This window comes from Pygoscelis adeliae, unplaced genomic scaffold (assembly GCF_000699105.1).
Source record: "Pygoscelis adeliae isolate BGI_AS28 unplaced genomic scaffold, ASM69910v1 Scaffold174, whole genome shotgun sequence".
Lineage (NCBI taxonomy): Eukaryota > Metazoa > Chordata > Aves > Sphenisciformes > Spheniscidae > Pygoscelis > Pygoscelis adeliae.
Genome location: NW_008824676.1, coordinates 4,465,938 through 4,472,419, shown reverse-complemented (window position 1 = coordinate 4,472,419; position 6,482 = coordinate 4,465,938).

Below are 6,482 nucleotides of genomic sequence, written 5' to 3'. Positions count from 1 at the left end.
TAATCAGAGACTAAGAGACCTTGTGGAAAAGTTATCATAGTATATTTTAAAATAGGTTTTTTGGGGGTTTTTACAGCTTTTGCAGTGTTTTGAGAGAATCCTGGAGGCAGAAAGTGCAAGGAAGATGCTGCCAAGGAAGGAGCAGGCAGCTGGAGATCCCTGCCCAGCCCCTGCCCCCCCCTCCTGCCACAGGGGCACGGGGCGGCTGCTCTCGCCTGAGACACCAGGACCTTTCAGGAGGCTTCGTGCAGTACCTGAGTGTCACTAACCACCCACTGTTAAACAAGATTGAATAGGACTTTTTCCATGCTTAAAAACAAGGAGATGTTTAGTTTTCGGGGGTGGGATGGGAAGGGGTGGGATGACTCGGGGACATAAAATGAAAATGCTGAAGTTCTCTGTCAATATACTGAAATATTTCGTTGCTTCCAATCTGTATTTCAGCTTTTGTTCTTAAATGGCATCTGTACCTATGTGAAATTAAGACAGTATTAAACTATCAAATGACAGCAAAGATGAAAATGTATGGATTGGAAGAATTAACAGCAATGGTTGGGCCGAAAAATATGGTTATTACAAAAAGCTGTATTTATCAGCTGAGTCTAATTTTTCCGATCATTTAAATGCTGTCTTGTGGTGGAGTGAATACTGGTTTAGGCCAATACTGGAATCTTTGATTGGGTTCTATGCTGAGCAAACCCCAAGTATATGTGTTGAATGCAGAATAGCAATCTTGAGTAGCTATTGCTATTTAAGCTTCTTAATCATTCCCTGATCCAGACTGATGCAAAAATGTCATTTTTTACTGGCAAAAATTGTTATTTTTCCATTTCTGAGGGAGGCATACAGCCGGGCGGTGCATCTGTGCTATTTCCCTTCTATCCTGCAACACTCCCCACCCTTCTCCCGCAGACGTGCTGTGAAAAGTTTGACGAGAAGGCCCTAAAGCATACGGGAATGGTTAACGCTTCTGAAGCTGCAGGGTCTCTGGGCCTTTCCATTGCTTCGGCTTACCTCCACGTTTGGTACTGAGTTTGTGCTTGCAGTACTGACAGCAAGGTTTGCTATTTATGTGGTCTTCCAGCGTTGCAGAGGGATGACACAAAACTAGGTGACATTCGGAAAGAAACCCTTTGAAGAACAGCCCTACCACATCATGCTTTTAAGATAGTGATTTTCAGAGGGCTTTCAACCCAATCTTCTTCTTGTGCAGATGGAAGCACCTACACAAACCCACTCTACAGAGACACTTTACATATATAAGAAGTCTGTTACCCATCCAAAAAGTCTGTTACCACAAAAAGTTGGTGTACAAAGTTGAGCAGGCACATGAGAAGGCTGCTTTCTCAAAGCTAGATGGTAAAAATTAGATCCAAAAACTTTCTCTCCCTACTCTATGAAACATCCCACATGCTATTTTAAATTTTCTTCCCCTTTTTGTGTGCTTTAGAAAGGTTTCCTCAGCACCGCCGTCCGCACAGACGCTAGTGACAACTGAAATGGCGGAGATCATATAATTAAAATCCAGAAACAATATTAAAATGGGATCCTTTAGCAAATACCATATCATTATATCCAAAGTCTGGACTAAGGTGGAATAGGGAATTACTGTAATATGTCTACAGTCCAGGAAAAGGCTGTATTTATTCACTTTTACTGTAAAACTGTAATAAGGTTATCTCCTGAAAAGATCACGTCAGAATCACTGCTATAATTGTTTCTTAAACATACCAGATTTTGAACCAAACCGTTAATAAAAGAACAGCAGTAGATGGGCATAAAAGCACAAGGAGATACTGCTATACCCATATTCGCACTAGCAAAAGTGATCCCTCTCTGGCTCTTAACCTGAAATAGATTTTTTATTAAATACTTCTCCGCGGTCTGATTTACGAGAAACCATCTGCTGCACAAAATAAGTTCTTCATTTACAACCTGACGCTTGCTTATGCATTTCTGTTAAGCTTTTAACTTTACGTACACCTGGTAAATGAAAGAGCAGATGACGGCAGCTGTGGTCCAAGCCAGCACCAGTCCCTGTTGTTATGGCAACTGGTGTTCACACAGCCCTGCTCCTTGGCTGCAGCTGCTTCCAGCCTCTCCTACTGTAAAGGATGGAACAGCAATTTTCAAAAACTTCTCTATGAAAGGTCACCCCTGAAACCCCGGATTCTGCATACTGGGTCTCACCAGAGGCTGACTGCAAAGATGAACCTGGTCTACCAAACTTCCCCCAGTTGTCAGCGATCACAAAATCGCACAGCAGCAGCATGAGCCGGTCATTTAAGGCAAGAATTATTCATAAAGGTACAACTATATTAAAGGCAACTACGTAAGGTAAACTGTTAGCCGGCCAGATTGCTAGATACAGATAAAACTTCTCCTGCATTCCTCTGATTTTATTTATGTATTTTATAAAGGACTCAATTCTACTCCCATGTCATAGCGATTTTGCAAATGTCTTCACTAGGGAATGAACCGATCCTAAATTGCAGGTTTCGTTCCTGGCAGACCGCTGACTGCAGGTACATTTGCTGATGCCATGAGCAAGTTTTTCTCCCAAGTGCATCAGGTGAGTCTGTGTGAAATGTGGATAATGTTTTTCTTTAATACGCTTCAGGAGAAAAGACTTTGCTATAGAAATAGTGCAAAGTACAAAGAATGAAACCCAATTGCCTTTGTTTTTAAAGCCTTAGCCGATACTGTGAGTCAGGTAACGATAAAAAATCAATGTTTTATTAGTTGAGGCATTGAACAAAAGAGTCCTGAGGCAATCAATACACAGCTTTTCAGTTCTGATGCAAGAGAATTATTTTTTACTTGGTTCCTACATCATTTAAAAAATAATTATTTTTATTTGCATTTCAGTAACAATCTCCACCCAAGACTGGGGTCTTACTGTGCTGGTCGCTGTTGGAAAACAGGAAAGACAGATCCTGTCCTAAGGAGTTTGCAGCCCATGAGCTAAATGATGATTGTAAGGTCTCTCTGAACACGAGGCAACATGCTGCTTTGTCCACTCTGAGGCACTTTCAAGTATAATAAAGAAAAAATAATTGAATACAGCAGCTTAGTCACTGAAAAATGGAAAGAAATAGAAATAAGATTACTTAAAGCCCGCTTTAGAGAAAAATATTAATTTTTTGTTATAGTTGCTACTGAACGGGTTTATAAAGCACTTTTACAGTACTGGTTTCTGGCAGAAAATTGTGCATCGTAAGCTACTAGCCTACACATACCCACATATCAGCAAGTTATCCCAATGTAACACAGCAGAATATGCAAATGTGTTCCAAAATACTTGACAGTTTTTGTGCAGGTTTTTGTTAATTCAACCTTTTCTCCGTGGTTTGCTTGTAACCCATGGTGACTGCCCTGGGGACTCGCCTGCTCCTGCAGATTCTTACTTCCCCAGAAAGTCATTACTTGTGCTAACACTTCCACTTAGCTGAATCAGACCCTCTAAAGAGCAGGCAATTTGTGCAGAGGGTTGCACGGATCAAGGAACGGTTACTAAGCAGAAATGTAGTCTATTATTTTCCCCAGCTATAGCCTATGCAGTAGCTGAATCCTGTGTTCAGCTAAGTTCTCCGCTTACATAGCAATGGATGTTCTAAAGAGGAACTGCTCTATTGTATGGGCTCACTGTGAGTCTTTCCTTTTTTTCCTCCCTCCTGGAAGCCACTCACCCTATGAACAGTACATGCGCTTATCTTCTAGAAGATGTCTTTCAATTTCACCACCTGCAGTGCTTCATGAAGTTATTTATTACTTTCCTACCCCTCTTCAGCCGTACCAATTTACCCTGTTGATCATTGTCAAAGCCTCAGCAGTGTACTGCAACAAGTTGCTACCACCTATATTCGTGGGTGTTAGCGACTTGTCGTGAACCTAGGAAAAGTCACCTATCTTATTTTAGCTCTATTATAACAACTGATTTTGTCCTACATGTCTTCCTGTAATAAGTAGGGAGATTGCAATACGCTTTATTAAAATGGATGTAAAAAATCAAGTAGGGAAGTGAACAAATATTCTAAGAAAGGATCAGCTGAAATAGGAAGAAAGGAAAAGTGACAAGAAAATTAAAAAACCTCATGACTTCCTTTTTAATGTAATAATATTTTAGCTTTCAAAATGCTTTAGTAAAGGTACAAACATCTGGCTACACAAATACATATAGTTCCAATGAGAGCAGACACAGAAAGCTAAATATGCTGGTAGACAAAAAGAGAAAGGATATAATGAAATTTTGGGGTGGGATGAGATTACTAAGGTTAATATACTAGTTAGTTACTAACCCTTTCCTCATTGATACACTTGCTGATCCTGTATACCACACGTTCTTTCATCCCTGAGGGATTTACCCCTCTTTCCATTTTTACGTCCAATGTCTGCTGTTGTTTTTTCCACTTAATTGAAACATGTTGACAATCACAGCCACCTTTTGCTGCGTTTGGCTTTTTCCTGAAATCTTTCCTTCATCCTGCCTCCACTTCTCTCTCTTCACAGAATTTCACCAATTTATTCCAAGCAAAAAATGACAAAGAACAACTTCATCCTCTTCTCCCCAGCCACCTTTGGCTGGTCCCCCCTTCCCCGGCTGCCTCCTCCCTTTCTACGTCCCAGTTACAGAAGTTTCCTACCTCCACTTACACCAATGTCACATCCCATCTCCTCATCTCCCCCATCCTGCTCTTATTCCCTCCCTTACTCCTCCCTTTTGCCTCTCACTCTTCGGTAGTTTTCAGTTCTCACAATAAAGGCACGTTTTCCTCTTCATGTCTTAAACCCATACTTGACCTCATTTGCCCCTGCAGTTGCTGCTTCCTCCCCCTTTCATCTATAAATTCACTGAACGTGCTGTTTCTAGTCCCTGGAGTATCTCTCCTTATTCCTTTCCTTTCCTACCTCAAGCCTGATCCTACAACAGCTCTCAGCGAAGTACTTTATGATTTTCAAGGCACTAATTGGGACCAGTGTGTGTTCCTCGGGTTCCTTAAGATGCTGCCACCACAGCTGTGTTGAAGGGTGAATCTCGCCATTCCTGAAGTCCTACTAGTCCTTCCTTTGCTCCTATTAGTCTGTCCTCTCCTCATTCCCTTCCTCTCTAATCTCTTCTGCAAGGTTTTCTTGTAAAGAATTTCTCTTACCCTAATCAGTCTCTATTGGACTTGGGTGTTGTCCTCTTCTCTTTGTCTCTGGTATTCTCATCTGTAAACACAAATTCAATTATCGCATGTTTCTATGAAGAAACCTTACTGATCTACCTCTTTATCGCCTCCTATTCAATATCAAATCTCAGACTATCTGGCTTCTGTATATGATGTTTAGGCACCAACTCAAATTAAACATGGCTAAGATAATGCTAAGGATGGGTACTGAGGGAACACATGCTGTGTCTTCATCGCTGGAGACAAGACTGTCACCTGTCATTCAAGCTTACCAGCCAGTATCATCTTGAACCTCTTTAAATTCCTTATATAATCTTTTTTAATACAGCATTTCATATACCAACTCACCTTCAAATTCTCATAACTTCACATCGGATTACTACAAAGTCTTTCTTTAACCTTCAGGAGTACAACATGAACCCTTTATGACTTCTCTTCTCCCTCCCTGTTGTATTTCGGTCAGCGCAGAGTCATCATCTCCCTATTCCAGTTGGCCTGTGATGCCCACCTTTGTGAATTTTCACTCCTGCATTTTCGTGATTTCTTCCTGGTGCTTTGTAGCTCACCATAAAAGTCTGCAAAGATACTTCTTTTCCTCTGAAGCTGCCTATAGGCATTTACTGCTTTATATGCAAATGATAATCTATCTGGAGCAGACGGATTGTGTTTGTACAACATCTCACATGATGAATTTCTGGACCTAGGCTGAGATTGCTAGATACCGCTGTAATACATAATAATTCTGAAAACGTTTTAAACCCCTCATCAGATCAGAGCTCCTCATTCCCTTTCCCATCTCTGCCCCTACTGTAATACCTCCGGTGCACAACTAAGAATGCACTACACTGACAAGAACTGGGAAATTCAAACCTGCAGGTCAGCTCCTGTGCAGCCCACCATCTGGTCGGTTTTCTTTTTTGTGTATCACCCTAATTTGAAGTAGCGTGGAAGGAGACTGGCGTGTCACTGCCTCTTCCTTCTTTTAAACCTAAGGGACTTGTTCTGCTAAAAAGGAGTATTCCACAACGAGAGCCTCAAAGACCAAGTTCTCTTCCCTTCTGGTGATGTTATTACATAGCTGATGGCATTTATATGCTCTCCCTCATAACGAAGCACCACCGTGAGACGGTCTCTAGATGCTGAACCAGCTCATTTAAAGGCAAGCCCGGAGCGCGGCTGGCCGGTCCGGGCGCGTTGGCCGGGAGCGGAGGGGCCGGCAGGGAAGGGCAGGTGCCCTGAGCGCACCGTGCTGCCGTGGCGAACCCACGGTATTTTTGAGCACAGACTTTGGCGTCTACATTTCTTGGGGGG